General features: G+C 42.6%; 1 long non-coding RNA gene across 13 annotated transcripts in view; it reads left to right on the top strand.

Moving 5' to 3' along the window:
* LOC144373426 (uncharacterized) overlaps nucleotides 1-16,090 on the top strand; it is a 40,804-nt gene that overhangs the window by 18,102 nt on the left and 6,612 nt on the right. For 9 of the 13 annotated variants that reach the window (XR_013433102.1, XR_013433103.1, XR_013433104.1 and 6 more), the window contains 3 exons: nucleotides 1,748-2,449; nucleotides 7,815-7,947; nucleotides 10,880-11,053. This is a non-coding gene — a long non-coding RNA (uncharacterized LOC144373426). Of the gene's footprint in view, nucleotides 1-1,747; nucleotides 2,450-3,162; nucleotides 3,358-7,814; nucleotides 7,948-10,879; nucleotides 11,054-16,090 lie in introns of all 13 variants that reach the window. The other 4 variants (XR_013433111.1, XR_013433108.1, XR_013433101.1 and 1 more) reach the window with 4 other exon arrangements.

The raw sequence follows: 16,090 nt of genomic DNA on the forward strand, positions 1-16,090 counted from the left end.
GTTCACTTTTGAAACACAGCAAAACTGTCAAGACCATCAAGGGTATGCATATCCATGGTCTTAAGAGTATGATCCAACACCACTGAGTCTGGTCTCTGAAACCAGCCAGTCCATATGTGGAGAACTAGCTAGGTGTAGTGAACCTTGCAGGCAATCCCAAAGAAGCAAGAGACTGAGGGAAGAAATACAGATGTTTGAGTTCATCCTAGGCAATATAGCCAGATCTTGTCTCAAACACAAGATAAAATGGGCTGAGAAGAAGATCAGTGGTAAAGCCTGATATTCAATCACGAGAATTATTGAAAAACAAACAAAAATTAAGTGCAGAATTAGACTAGTGATTTTGAATTTTTTTTTATGTATTTTATTTAGAGACAGAGTCTTAATGAGTTGCTTTGCACCTTGCCCTTGCTAAAGCTGGCTTTGAAGGTTTATAACTTGGCCCTCTAGAGTTGAAGCCTTAGCTGCTGCTAACATAAATCAGGAAGATTCCAGGCAGGTCTCACCCATCTGTTGTGCAAAGTGACTAGGGCCTTAAAATACATTATGGTCCTACAAAATTGTTTTAATTTTTTTTAAACTGAAAGAAAAAAATAATTATCATACATAATATAACACCTGTTATATAACATCAGCATATTTTATAAAACCATAGTGTTTGACAACAATTTTTAATTTAATGTATTTATTAAGTTTTTAGTTCAGGAATAAGTGCCTTAAGGCAAAATAATGCCAAGGATCAGGTGGGTTTCTGCTAGGGGCAGAGGGCCACAGTATGTGTTCTAATTCCCCAGGCTGAGGAAGGCTCAGTCTTTGACAAGTAGCACAGAGGGAGGCCAAGTGCTTTGGTCTTAGCTGGTGAATGCACCAGGAAGAGGAGTTATCTCCTGACTTGACCTCCACTTAACTGTACTATGACACATTTACTTGTCTTAAGTAATGTTTGTATTATTTAAAAGTTTGTCATTGAATAATCTTTAGTAACTTTTATATCAATTCATAATTTAATAAAGTTCTTATATAATTATATTTGATATCATTTGCATCCATTTTGCAAACTAAAAATCTCATAATATTTTTGTAGTTTTTGTGACTCTTACTAAATACTTTGCTAAAATATTCATTACTTAAATTTCATTTCACTAGAATAATTTTCAGTAGTACAGGAAAGAGAATGAAAGTGGAAGATATGAATTTAGAGAATGATTTTATCAAATTTTTTTTATTAAAGGTCCTACACAAAATGTATAAAATTGTGTAGCATCATTATCTTTCTTTAAAGATGTAAAATATAAGTGACTCTATATCAAAAGGGAGCCATGTTTTCAATACCATAAAAATTTAGATATATATAAAATTCCTTAATGCTCTCTACCTCTTAGAATTATAAGGGCATTTAATATGTCCTAGAACCTCTATGCTATCTATTCCCTTTGAGATTTTAAGGGTTGCCTTATTTCTAAGTGGATCATTTTTATCTTGTACTATGAAAGAACACTATTTTTTCTTTAATAGAGTTTCTTTTTTTCCTGTGAATAAATCTGTACAATAAATTCCTAAAAGTGGAATTCCTATATCAAAACAGTATATTTAAAATTGTTAAAACACATGGATATGTTGCATACCAAATTCATTCAAACACCAATATTTAGGAACATCTTTCTGCCAACATTATTTAAAAATGTTTATTTAAAATGGTTTTCTTAGTTGCACAAGGGCATAATATCTTTATTTTGTTTATTTTCAGAACCCTGTGCTTCACATGTGCAAGACAAGTGCTCTGACACTTAACCACAACCCAGTCCTTTGCCAACATTTTAACAACATGGATTATAATGGACACTCCTTCTCCTTTTTTATATAGCAGGAATCAAATTCTTGAACTCATTCATGCTAGGCAAGTGCTCCACCACTGACCTACATCCCTGGACCCTGTTATTAAAGTTTTTAACTCTTTCTAATATGCCATTTAAATATGTGTTTCTTTTAATTTTCTGGTGTCTAACATTGGTTAGACTAGGCTCAACATTGCTACTGAAAAGCTAGTAATGTTATGTATTTGTCTGTGAGAATTTGAAGAGTTCCATAATTTTCATCACTTTTCTAATTGATCTGGAGTGACTGACATTGATAATATGTAATTGTCAATAATTAGTACTTTCAAAAGCTTAAAGCATCCCATCTTATGTACTTTATATCCTCTTTGCCTCATTCACATCCATTTTTTTCTCCCTAATACTCATCCCAATTTGCTCTCTTGCTGAATCTTCAATTATGATTTCAAACACTTCACCTCGAAACATCTCTTCATGGCTCCACTTTGCACCATAACAGCCAAGAACTCTGGATACCCAGTGTCATCGGAACTCTCCTTTCCAGATTCCAGGTTCACACTGCCCCCAAGAATCATTACTTTTTGCTCCAGGAGAAAAACTCATGTAGTTTTAAGGTAAGAGCACATCAGCAGTCAGATTGGGTGAAACATGGTGGGCGGGGGGACATCATTGAATAGAGCTGTAGAATTCCAGGAGAAGAGGTAGCAGGAGAAAAGATTCAGGAACAAAAACTCCCTAAAGGTCCAGGAAGAAGCCAGTGTCTGAAGCTGCATTGGCCATAGAAGTCACAGAGGTCATCCTGGAGCTTGGGATCTACCAAAGTTGTGTGCAGTATCTGAAAAATAGAGAGAGGGGAGAAAGAAGAAAGAGTGCGTGGAGGGAGGGGAAAGGAAAAAGAAGGTGGCAGAAAAAAAGCGCTTTGGTCTGAAACAAGAATGCCAAACTAAGAGTGCATGCAAAAAACTCAGGGTGAAATTTCACCCAAAGAGACCAATACCAAGAATAAACACAAACATAACTGTCACTCAAATGGATTAGCCTTATATACTTGGACTTAAAAACCTAGGGAACTGCCATCTCATGTGTTCATTCAAAATCAAACTGCTTAATTCTCCTATATACTATGGGGTGTAAAGTTTCTGATGCAATTTGAAGTCATCCCTCACTTTTCTTCTTAGTCAAATACATGGTATAAATACACAACATATTGAATCAACTTTCTTCCCAGAATTACATACTAGAAGACCTTAGCATATTCTAGCATAACAGAATTATTTGGTATATGTTCATTACAATTAATTTATGCACTGTTTTGTTTTTTTTCCAGTTAATTCACTGGAGCAAAAAAAGTAGGTACATTTTGATATTTTGTAAAATATCACCGAGTAACAGTTCTCTGGCTCCATGAATAATAAATTGATTGTAAAGATAAATCCTGCCAGGTGGTAAGGATAGTACAGGCTTGTAATCTCAGTGACCTAGAAGGCTGACACAAGAGGACTACAAATTCAAGACAAGGCAGGTAGGGTGGCACACACTTGTAATCCCAGTGGCTATAGAGGCTGAGAAAGGAGGATTGTGATGTCTAAGCCAGCCACAGCAACAATGAGGTGCTAGACAACTCAGTGAGTCTCTGTATGTAAATAAAATGCAAAATAACAAAATGGGGCTTGGTATGTGGCTCAGTGGTTGAGTACCCCTAAGTTCAATTGTGGTGTAAAAAAAAAAAAATTCAAAGAGCTGGGATTGTGGCTCAGTGATAGAGAGCTTGCCTAGCATGTGTGAGGCCCTAGGTTTGGTTCTCAGAACCACATACAAACAAATAAAATAAAAAAGTTATAAACACCTAATAAAAATCCTTAAAAAAATTCAAGAGACTGTTCAGCAACTTTATTAGATCATGTCTCAAAACAAGAACTAAAAATTATTAGAGATACATCATGTAAAGTTGTCAAAAACTAAAGATCCATGATTTCAAGTTCAAATTATAAAAATGCTAGACAAAGTTGGGTCCAAGAAGGCCATCTTTAGTAGCTTACTTTGCAGGACCCCTGGCAGCAGAACAATCTGGGTGGAGTCTTCTGGAGGATCTATCCCAATGGGAGAATACCAAGGCCTAGAGTTTGGAGGTCTAGCTATTGAGGTCTGTTGAATGGCCTCACAGTGAGCGCAGTCAAGGGTATAGTGGCAGATGTGACCCAGACTGGGCAGATTGCCTGCCCTTCCCTGGCTAGACTTGATCTTCTTCTCTGGCTTCTTGAGTCCTTTGAATCTTTGTTTAATACATTTTATTTATTAATTTATTTGTTTGTTTATTTATTTATTTATTTATTTATTCATTTATATGTGGTGCTGAGGATCAAACCCAGAGCCTCACATATGCTAGGCCAGTGCTCTACCACTGAGCCACAACCCCAGCTACACTCCATTGAATCTTGACTGCCTGGGCAGACTGTGAGTCCCAAGAAGCAGAAGATTGTAGGTGGGTTTGAAAGGAAGAGAGGCAGAGGTAGCAGTTAGTCAACTGCAAGGTGTGAAAGCTCCTCTTAAATAGTCTTGGGGGAAATAGATGGCATGGTAACACAGGAAGATCATTTCTCATCTGGGTCCTCAAGGCTGCTGTGTATCTACTAGGAGATGCAGTGTGTGTAGAACACCCAATACACCAGTGCTCTGGATACCTGGAGACACCATCAAATCACGCTGCCAATAAGCAGAGAAAGAACAATGAGGGAGGGCCCCCTTAGGTTTAGAATTGACCCCTTAGATCTAGACCTGGTCTCTCACCACCCAGTGGTCTGAGCCTCCTCATCCCCAACAGGAGTATACTACAACCAAGAATATCGCATTGACACAATGTTATTGAGAAAACAGGAGAAAAATGCACAAGAGCTCTGAAGCCTCCAAGGTGGACAAGCAAACACAAGCGTTACTTCTAGATGATCCCTACCAAAACGCTCCTCCAAACATGGTTGTAGGAGAAATCTCAGTGCTCTTGGGTCCTAAAGGTTGCAGACTCAAGCAGCCTCAGGGAGTCTTGTGCAGAAGGGCCTGGATCCACTCCCAGCAGCCTTGGCTTAACTCCTGGATGCTGATGGGAGCAGGGGGAAGAGGAATATTACAAGGGTCACAACAAGAGGTCTTGGGCTCTAGACATCCCTCACCCACACACCTGGAACACAAGAAAACCCCAGGAGATGGTTGATGGTGAGGCATTATGAAGACCCCTGACTTTCCTGGGGGTGCCTGGGGCTTCTTCTGGATTGCAGACACAGAGTCCAGGACAGGAAGCTCTGTGCCATGGCGCAAGGTGCTGTGTGCCCAGGGAAAGTCATCTTTTCATGACCAATGCCAGGGAAGATGCGCTTGGGGTGTGGGATGCAGGTTTCAGTGCAAGTCTTGGTAGTCATAGGAAGTATCTGGCGGTTGGATATAGAAGGGCAATGGCAAGGGCCGAGGACATATTAAGCTCAGGGTTGGAGGCCTCTTTAGCCCAGGTGCCTGGTATGCAGAATGCGAAGCCTGTAGCACACAGCAGGGAAAGTGCTGCTCCATGGCATTGTGGGCCTCACACCAGGTACCACCAAGCATGTGGGACTCAGCAGGCAGCAGCTTTGGTGTTCTGAAACTCCTCTGGCCTCCAGTGAGTGTCCAACCACACTGGGAACCTGGGTGGTGTTTGCTTTAATCCTAAAAGGAAATCCCATTACAAAGCTCACTTAATGAGATTAACAACAGCAACAATTATCTGTTAGTCTGTTTAATAAGAAGTCTTGCTCCATACAAGACACTGAAATCTGGACATTTTTCTTCTGGCTTCAGCAGGGTTGTCAGCACAATACCTAGACTATCACAACTTGGTTTGGTTGTAACCCTTTTCCTTCCTGAACTCTGCCTGTGTGGTAGAATACTTGTGACTAGAAATACTTCCAAAAAGAAATTTAAAATGGCAAATGAGTCTTGGGTTTCAGATTTGGTGCTATAATCGGATTGATCTATCACCTCATCCCAAACTCCATCCAATTCATAACTTGAAAAATGAAACCCCAACATGATAATTAGAGAACTTTGGGCTCTTTAGAGTAAATGAGGCCATAATCCCCCATGAAATGTATTTATGTCTCATACTGGAGATTTTTTCAGCAAAATATTTTACACACATTAGTATCTTCTAGACCCTCAATAGAAGGAAGCTGGAAATCCATAATAAAGAGGAAGTGAAAATTCACAAATTTGTCGAAAGCAAAAAAGCATATAAAATAATATTCTGATCAAGGAAAAAAGCATAAGATAGAGGAGAAAATACATAGATAACTAATAATCATGAGAACACATTATACCAAAATTTCTGGGATGAAGCAGAAACATTGACCAGGAAGGTGTATTAATCAGGGCTCTGCAGAGGAACAGAATCAACAGGAAGTATGATTGTAAAAAGGGATTGGTTAGATTGGTCTACTTGACCAGAAATTATATAGTCCCCAATGGCCATCTGCAGGCTGTAGAGCTAGAGGAACTAGTAGCTGCACAAGTGACTGAAGCCCCCGAAACAAGAGAGATCAACAGTACTCTCAGAGTCTGAAACAGAAGGCTTCCAGAAACTCCTTAGACGATTACTGGCAGAGCTCACTTTGCAGGAGTGAAGAAGCAGGAGTCTGATATTCTCAAGTGATGGCAGCAGCAATCAAGAACCCTTCCTAAAAGAATCACACTTGTATCTGCTACTGCTTCCTTGTCCTCCCACTTTTTATTCCATCCAAGCCACCATGCTATTGGATGGTTTTGACGCACTTTAGGAAGGGTCTCCACTTCAGTTGCTATCCCACATGTCAATCATTCCTAAACACACCCTCACTGATACACTCAGAATCTCTTAATCTTTGGTATGTCTTAATCCCATCAAGTTGAATGAATGAAAAATTGTGTGCTATATGTGTAATAGGAATTGTAATGCAGTCTGCTATCATTCATTTTAAAATATATAAAAAAAGAAATAGATAGCAGATTAATGAATGCCAGGGGCCCAAGGGTGGCTTGGCTCTGCTCTGGTGAGATCCTGGTCACAGGAGATCAAATTACCCTTAGATGGGAGGGATGAGTTTCAAGCATCTAATATATAATATAATAACTACACTTAATAAAAACATACAACAGAATGACTACAATTGATAATGTTATATACACATGAAAATGACTGAGACAGTAGATTTTAAGGGTTCTCACTACAAATAAGTATATGAAAGAGTGTATATCTTCAATAGCTTGACTCAGCCATTCTTCAGTATATACATGATTCAAAATATGTTGTATGCCATAAACATGTACAAGTATCATTATCATCAACATCATCATCATCATCATCATCATCATCGTCATCAGGGATTGAACCCAGGGTTGCTTATTCATTGAGTCACATCCCCAACACATTTTATTTTTCATTTTGAGGGGAACTGGGAAGTTGTTTAGTTTTGTAGATTGATAACTCCTTCCTGAAACTGGAACTCTGTTTAAAGAAAAAGAAAGAAAAAGAGATAGGATGAACAATGAGCACTGCCTTCTTCAATTAGCACTGGGCCTGATAGTGGATAACCCTCACCAAACTTCTCCCCATGCCATCTCCCCAGGAACCATAATACATGGTCTCTGTATTAGCCTGCTTTTGCTGGCTCTAACAAATTACCCAAGAATGGGTACTTTATAACGAGATGAGGTTTATTTAGCTCAGAGTCCAACAATTGGCAGCCCCTGTGATCAACCTTTGGTGAGAGTGCTTACAACATGGTGAATGGCATCATGGTGAAAGGAAATGCAAGGGGTACAGGCTGCATGACGAGAAACTGGGGAGCATGAGTCTTGTTCTTTTTATAACAAGCCTCTCTCACTGGAACTAATGGGAGCCCATGAGAAGTTTATTACTCCCTTCCAAGGGTCTCATCCTCAGTGGAACAATTACCTCCCACTAGGCCCCATCTTTTGCAGGTGCTACCAGCTCAACACTGCCACACCCAGGACCAAGCCTCCAGCCTATGAACATTTGGACGACAAACCAGATCCCATCTTCACCAGCTCCAACAAACCCACCATTGTAAAAGCAGGATTTCCCAGTATACAGGTGTGTATGTGAATTCAGGAGAGGGTTGCTCTCAGAGGGCACTGGAAGCAGCTACAGCCCCCATTCCTGAACTGCTCTGATGGTACTCTGGGTTCCAAGCCAGGTAAAGGAGGGGTTGGCTCTCATTTGTTTGAGAGCAGGCATCAGAGCATGAGTATCTCAAATGCTTTCTGGTCCCCACCCCCACCCCAAGCCAGATCCTGGCTTTTCTTGAGACATTGGGCTTGTTTGACTGTGACAGCACTGGTCTCTCTGAGCACAATATTCTTCACCTTTCCATGAGTCTCCATGCCAGCTGTCAGGTTTCTCACCAAGAGACAGACAGGAAATAGTGAGAATGCAGAGGCAGGGAAGTGGAGGGAGGCCAGGAGGGGAAGGAGGATATTTAGTTAGAAGCACAGAGACATGGGAAGCCTGAGGCTTTTAGAGAAGTATGGAAGGCTGATAATGCTGGTGATATTTGGTGAAGGAAATGGGGTCTGTCTCTACCTGGATATTCAGATCTGACCTTAAGGTGTGTGAGACTGACCTCAGGTGAGCAGGGCCTCATGGGGGCTCCGGGTTGTCCCAGATTAGAACTGAGTCTGGCCCTGGTTTCAGATGCTGAGCACTGGCCCAAAAAAGTGTGGGCTTTTTCATTGGCCATGGGTCTTCTCTGCCTCCTCACTATGTACAGCCTCATTTCTATGACTATATCGGACCCAGGCATCTTACACAGAGGTAAGGCCTCAGACCCCTGGGATAGGCATGTGGCACCCAAAGGGCTGGTGTCTACAGGGGTTATTTCTAAAGGGCTGACCCCACCTGTGACCTCAGGATTCCTTCTTATCCTGTCATCATTACTTGGGCCCTGACACTTCATTTCCCAAGTCACTGAAGTGTGAAAAAAACAGAATCCCTGGAGGTTTCCCAGTTGCTTTAGAAGAGAGGCCTGGGCAGGCTGGCATGAGAGGCCTACATATTCTTCAAACACCATGTAGTTCACTTCTCCTCCTTCCCATTTCACACAATTCCAAGCATTGATTACTATTCCAAAAGGGGGAGCAACATACAAAGCTCTTGAGGCTGGACAGCCCCTTCTCTTTGACTGCCACCTATCTGAATTGTCAGCTTGCTCAACAAGGACCAGGATTCCCCTGTTTACTTCCACCCCACCTTCTTGTTGCCCAGTGATGCTATGGGTTGCCCTGAGCAGCAGAGTGATACAAGGGCCACCTCCACTGCCAAAACCTCTTTCCCTGCCTGGCACCTTCGAGCAGGACCCTGAGGCTCCCTACATGGCATGAGTGAATGGCAGGTTATAGGAAATGTCGTGGTGTCCCACCTCTTATTTTCAACTCATGCCCTGAACCTTCCACTGCAAAAGCTGTGACGTCTGTGTGGAGGTGAGTGCTCCTCCTCCCTGTCCACTCACCAACCTGTCCCTAGGCACTTGAATAGGACCAGGAACCTCACATCATGAGTATGCCAGATGGGAGTATCAGACCATGTTCCCAGAGTGCTTCAAGTGGCTCTCAGCCTCTGTTGGTCACTTATATATGTCATCACCTCTGTGTTTGTAGCTCTCCATGGAGGCTGTCCTTGCTTGCACAGGTGCTAATATGCCAAAGAGGGGAGCTCATCTGTGCTGGGCCTGGTGGAGTTGGGGAGGAAAAGTAGTGACTGTCCCCTTTCCTGGCTTGCTGATACTAGATCCTCAGCCCTTTAAGCTGACTGCTGCGGTGTCCTGGGTATCTTTGCCTGTCTTGGTCTGGGTGTCCCAGTTGGAGGGTTTCCTGGGCTCTGAATGTGTTTCTCGGATGTGCCCATCCTGCTTGGGTTCACAAATGCAGATGTCTGGATGGGCGAGGATGTTTTTCATCTTGATTCAGTTTCTGTAAAAACAGAGGTCCAGAGATGTTATATCCTGCTCCAAGCGACACCAGGCAGGTTTTGTCTCTATACACCTCACTCAGGACAGGTGACCTGATGAGCCATGGGGTCCTAACTGTGCTCTAACCTTGGAAATGCCAGGTTCTTTCTGAGATGGAACCTGTGTGTAGGGCAAGAGCAGGAGGCCTAGAGGGCTGAATTGGGGGAGGCCTCAGGATTAGGGGGTGATGGAGGCCATTCCATAGGGATCCTTGGTCCTGCCTCCTCTCCCCTAAAAATTTGATCACCATTGCAGGTGTTTGAATAACTGTGTGAGGCATCAAACATCCAGCTCTACCTGCTATTCCTCCTGTCCCTGTGCCTCTACCTGGGTGTCATGCTGGCCACCTGTGTGCTTTTCATCATGCACAGGAGGCACATGGCATTCCTGGCCTATACCATGATGTATCCACACAGTCCCAAAGGCCAACACTGTGAAGAGCTAGTGTGGTGGGGAGGTAGGGGTGAACAGCCAAGAAGGAATGGGGGAGACCAAGGTTAGGGCTAGAGGGAGAAGTCACTTGGGAGGACTTTTGAAGGACATGTGGAGGGCCAGTGGAGTTAGGGATATGGGAGTGTTAGGATGCCTGTGAAGTTAAGAATCTAGGGGGGCCACAGAGTAGCGTAAAATAAGTTGAAAAGGAACAGGTGGGAGGACAGTGTGGTGAAGTTAGTGTTCACTTCGTTTTACTGGACTAACTGTCAAGTCCAGAAAGTGAGAGTTGGTGGGCGGTGCTAGCTGCGGTAGGAGGGATTGAGGGGATGATGCGGGTTGAAAGGCTGGACCAAGAAGGAGCTATTCCATGGCTTCACTTCTTAGCCTGTACAAAGCATCCTAGTAGCTGTACCGCGGGAGCCCTCCTTCTCCCCCTCATTCTGAAGCTGTTCATCAAGGCTGTGGCAGTGGGCAATGCCAGGCGACCCTATAAGAATCAGGTAAGTGGTATGAGTGTTGTGACCTTGGCTGTGTGGAGGCAACTTGCACCTCTGCAATTAGGCATTTTCTGTTCTTTATCTGCAGGCTTGGCCCTGATTGTGCCTCAAGAGTCCTTCCAGACCCATCTATGAAGATTCAGCTTATATATCTCCATACCCTGGAGCTTGCTGGCCATTCTCCCTCCTAGGTGCATTGAATTGAAAGCCTACAGTGTGCTGGGTGTGCTAGGTGGTAGTTATTTGAGGGATGAGTGTAGAGGTGAGTAAGTACCTCATTTACTTGTGTTGATAAACAACATGCAATCAGAATAACACTGGGAGATACCCAGGAACTCTGTGAGCCAAGGAGTGAGTCCTGAGTGATATAGCAGACTGAAAGAGACTGGGAGTTTGGCAAGACCCAGGCTGTAGAATAGAACATGTCCCTCTCTGTGTCTTTGGTGTGCACTTGCAGAGGAGACAGGAGGGCATTTACTGTGAGAGGTACAATTTTGCAGAAAGGCACAGAAACCTGAAAGTAGGGTGTTAACAGAATGATGAAGAAATGGATCTAGTTCAAGCACAAGGTGGCATGGGCAATGAGTTTGTTCCTGTGGGGGTCAAGATTAGAAAGATCATCAAGCAAGGGAAGTAGTTTTAAAGTAGTGGAAATCTGGGCGGCATGGTAACATTTTGTAAAAATGTCATTTATTGTGGAATAATTAAAAACAGTAAAATTCACTCTTTTTGTCTATAGTTAGAAATTTTGGCCAATGACATTGTATACTCTCCTCTAAGATCAAGGTTAACCAGTTCCATTACCCCAGAGAATCCATTCATCTCTGAGTTCTTGTGGTTTTTCTCTTTCCAGAATCATGTATAAATGGCATTGTAGGCTTTTTAGTCTAGCTTCATCCATTGAGCATGACACATTTGAGATCCATATATGCAGTTGCTCATATCAGTAGTTTATTGTCTTTTGTTTCGGCATAGTATTGTATTTCCCTAGAGATTATTTATACATTCATCTATTGAAGGATTTTTACTTTGTATCTAGTTTTTGGTAGTATTATTTTTGGTTTATTTTGTTTTGTTTTGTACCAGGGATTAAACCCAGAGGTGCTTAACCTCTGAGCAACATTCCTAGCCTCACCCCACCCCACCATCAGGACCCTTATATTTTCTTTCTGAAAAATTTTTAAAATTTTTAAGTTGCTTAAAGCCTTTTTAAGTTACTAAGTTACTGAGGCTTTGAACTTGCCAACCTCTTGTCTTATCCTCCCAAGCCACTGGGATTACAGGCATGGGCCACCTTGCCCAGCCAGTTTTGGGCAATTATAAATAAAGCTGCTATAACAACCATTGGTGCAGAGACATGTGGACATAAGTTTTCATTTCTGTTGGATAAATTGTTAAGAGTGGCATTGCTGAGTCATAAGGTAAACGTATGTGGGAATTTTTAGAAAACAACTGCACCATTTCTACTTTCTACTGGCAATGAATGAGATTTCCAGTTGCTTCACATCCTCACTAGATTTTCACACGGTCATTTATTGCTATTCTTTTTGTTTTCAAATTGTAGCCTAATAAATGAGTAGTGGTATCTCATTAGAGCTCCAATCTGTATTTTCCTAATGACTAATGATGTTGAACATATTTTCATGTCTTCTCAGCCATGAGTATATTGTTGGTGATGTGTTTGCTCCAATCTTTTGCCCATTAAAAAAATTGTGTTGTTTTCTTACTGGGTTTCAGGAGTTCTCTATACTGGCTTCAGATCTATGTTTTGCAAATCTTTTTTTGCATTTCATGGCTTGTCATTTTATTTTCTTAATAGCATCTTCCAAAGAGCAGGAGTCCTTAGTTTTGCTGTTTTTCCAGCACTGGGGATTGAGTCAGGGGTACATGATCACTAAGCTTCTTTACCAGCATTCCTTGTTGTTCCCTCTGAATGGAACCTCATGTCCTGTGTGAGGAAGAGTTTCATTGCTTTCTTCCCCATCTGTGTTATTTTTTTTTCTTTGAGCTTCAACTAGGAATGCTAGGAGTGGGCATCTCTGCCATGGGATTCCTTTAGTATGGCAATCACTTGACTAAAGGCTCTTTCAGAAATACTGTTGGGCAGTATCAATGGGGGAGGGGAAGCCGCAGACCCTGAGACAGCTGAACAGACAGAGGATCCTGTCTGCTCATCACCTCCCATCCTTTTATTCAGCACCCCATCACTGCCATATGTGGTTCCCTCCCACATGTGACTCCTATGCTTGACCCTTTTTCTCAGCCCTGTGGTTTGCCTGTCTTCTCCTTTCTTCAGCTTCTAGTATATCATTGAGTTTGCCTGGCAGCCTTTTTTCTTCCTCCATCATGTGGTTCTTTCATCCCAGGTCAGGCCAGAGGCAAATGCCCTTTCTCCTCTGCTCAGAGAGAGGCTCTCCAAGACCAGGATCCCCAAGTCTCAAGGGATCTAATTGTGGTCTGTCTTCTGGCATTCAACAAACAGGGCTACCTTTCATTGTTGGCAGCACTAATTTCAGGCACTGACCCCATGCTCCAGCTTTCATTCCCACCATACTCCATTCCCTGACTGCAACTCCTCCTGGAGTCACTTGTTTGGTGGTTGGTGGCAAAGACTCTGGTGAAAACCACATAAGTTCAAATTACAGCTCTAGAACTGAATAGCAGGGAGACCTTGAGTATGCTAATTAGCCACTTGGTCACTCAATTTTCCTATCTGTAATAAAAGAGGGAATTATGGGTTAATTCAGGTAAATCACATAGAACAGTGGCTGGTGCCAGAAAGTGCCCTATGTGCTGCTATTACCTCACTACCATTCCTTCCCATGGTCATCTACATATGTTTGTGCCTCATCTTAAAAGTCATACTAGTCCCACCCTTACCTGTTGTACCTTCTGGGTCTTATTCTCTGAAAGAGTTGACCTTGTTCACTAGCTCACCCTTCACTTCCTGGCCCAGGTCAGTCCAACCCTTGCTGTCAGGATGATGCTCTCATTAATGGCCAAAGCCAGCATACCTCTTCAGACTACTCTTTCTGAACTGGACACAGCCTCTGAAACCAGAAGTAGCTGTCTCAGCACTTAACTCTATGGGCTTCTCCTCTGCATGTACCTGGGTGCTGTGAGCTGCATTGCCTACATGGTTCTCATGATACTCTCTCTCTCTACTCTACCCTGGCCATTTCCCATGGTGCTCAGGGCCTCGTGTTGCAGCTGACCTCACTACTCTGAATGTATGCTGGCCATGTTGTTTGCAGGGTGCTTTCTACCCCCGTGCAGTGACTAGATGATGTTTTTTTTTTTTTTTTTTTTTTTTTTTGCTATGAGGTATTGAACCCAGGGGGTCTTTATCAGTGACATACATCCCCAGTGCGTACTATTTTTTATTGTGAATCAGGGTCTGACTAAGTTGCTGAGCTGGTCTCAAGCCTGCCTCAGTGTCCCAAGTCACTGGGATTATAGATGTGCACCATGGTGCCCAGTTTTAGAGAAGCATTTTTGATGCCCTGAAATACTTCTGATGGGGGTGCATCTCAGTGGTAGAGTTTGTGCTTAGCATAAGCATGGGCTTGGATTCTTCAATCGAAGCACACAAAGAAAAAACATCTGGATAAATGAGTGAACCAATAAACAGAAGAATCAACATTTGGGGATAGAAAGAAAGAGAGAAAGGAACAGAGAAGCCTGATGCCTTGATCCCCCAGGATAAGGGGAAGAAGAAGAGGCAGCAGGAAGTTGGTCAGAAGATGGGGCAAGAAGAAGATGTTGCTGGATTTTGGTTTTGTGGAGTGTGAGGGTATTTGAGACACAGAATTGGAGCAGGAGTCCCAGGAGTGGAGCCAGTGAGAGATGCTGGTCTGTGTGCCTCAGAGCTGTTGGATTCCAGTTGTGTGTGATAGGGTTTCAGTGAGGAAGGTATTCACATTTACTGATCAGTTCTTAAGAATTTATTATCATTCCTTGAAGCATTTTTCTATACCTTATGTACAATCAATATTTTCTATACATTATATATATATATATATATATATATATATATATAAATTTTTTTTCTAGGTTTAAAAATTCTGTAATTTAAAAAATAATCTGCCATTATTAAGTTATTTCTTCTGGTACAAGGGATTGAACTCAGGGGTGCTTTACCATCAAAGCTTCATCCACAATCCTTGCTATATTTTGTTTTCTGAAAAGGTGTCACTAAATTGTTGAGGGCCTTGCTAAGTTGTTGAGCCTGGCATTGAACTTGTGATGGTCCAAGTCACTGGGATTACAGGTGTGCGCCACTGCACTTGGTGGTATACTCATTTCTTAAGTGTTGTGAACACCTTAAAAGAGGCAGAACCTCATAGAGGACATGATTCATGTTGCCTTTTGGACATATTCCACAACTGTTCTGATGTGGAATCATCTTTCCTTCTGGTGGAGAATAGTGTTGAAGATCAAAATCTTTATATGTTTGCCATGGGAGAGTTGGGGGTGGATAGAGGTGCTGCTGGACCACTTTTCATTATAACAGAGTGTTTGCTAGCTGAAGCTCTTGAAGTTGGGGTGAAAATCAACCTGGTCTGGAAGGAGGAGGGGTTGAGGCTGGACTCAGCAGAGGGAGAAAGTGGAATAAGGGAGAGGAGATAGCAGTCAGTGTCCAGGAAAGGAAATGACCTTTGAGCTTGACCTTTACTGCTTTGTATAGTAAAGGCCTTCAGCCCATGTTTTCCTGGAAAATCTGATTTTTGACTAGGAAAATATGTCTGGGTATCCTCCACTGCCACTGCTCTCCCAGATGGTGAAATTCAGTTGAGGTAGATTTTTAGAAAAAATCAAGATTAAAAGAGTAATGTAGGAGCAGGGTGGTGACACCATCTTTGGATCAGTTGAGTAGAGGAGCACTAGAAAGATTTTAAAAGGTGCATGGAAGGACATGGTGGGAGGACAGGTGTGGCCAATGGAGACAGAGCAAGGTTTTTACAAAGGGAGGCACAAGGAGATGAGGAGCCCTGAAAAGGCAGGAGAGGTGGGTGCTGAGTCAGCACTCTCTGGGGAAAACTACTCAAAAGTGGGTCTAGAGAGGTCACTCTTCCTAGGAGCCTGGGAAGGCAGGAGGCCCTGGGTCACTCACTCTTGGGCACTCTTGTACCTAGAGCCTGGCCTCAGGCCCAGGTTGAACCCTGGCTTACCTGACCAACTTAGGGAGGGTCACTGGAAGATTGCCTTGTGTAGTCCTGCTGATTCTGAGCTCCTGTTCCCTTCCTTTCCTCCTGTTCCCTTCCTGTTCCCTGAGCTTTCTGTTCTCCTTCCAGCACAA

The sequence above is a fragment of the Ictidomys tridecemlineatus genome, unplaced genomic scaffold, assembly GCF_052094955.1.
Source record: "Ictidomys tridecemlineatus isolate mIctTri1 unplaced genomic scaffold, mIctTri1.hap1 Scaffold_392, whole genome shotgun sequence".
In the NCBI taxonomy this organism is placed as follows: Eukaryota; Metazoa; Chordata; class Mammalia; order Rodentia; family Sciuridae; genus Ictidomys; species Ictidomys tridecemlineatus.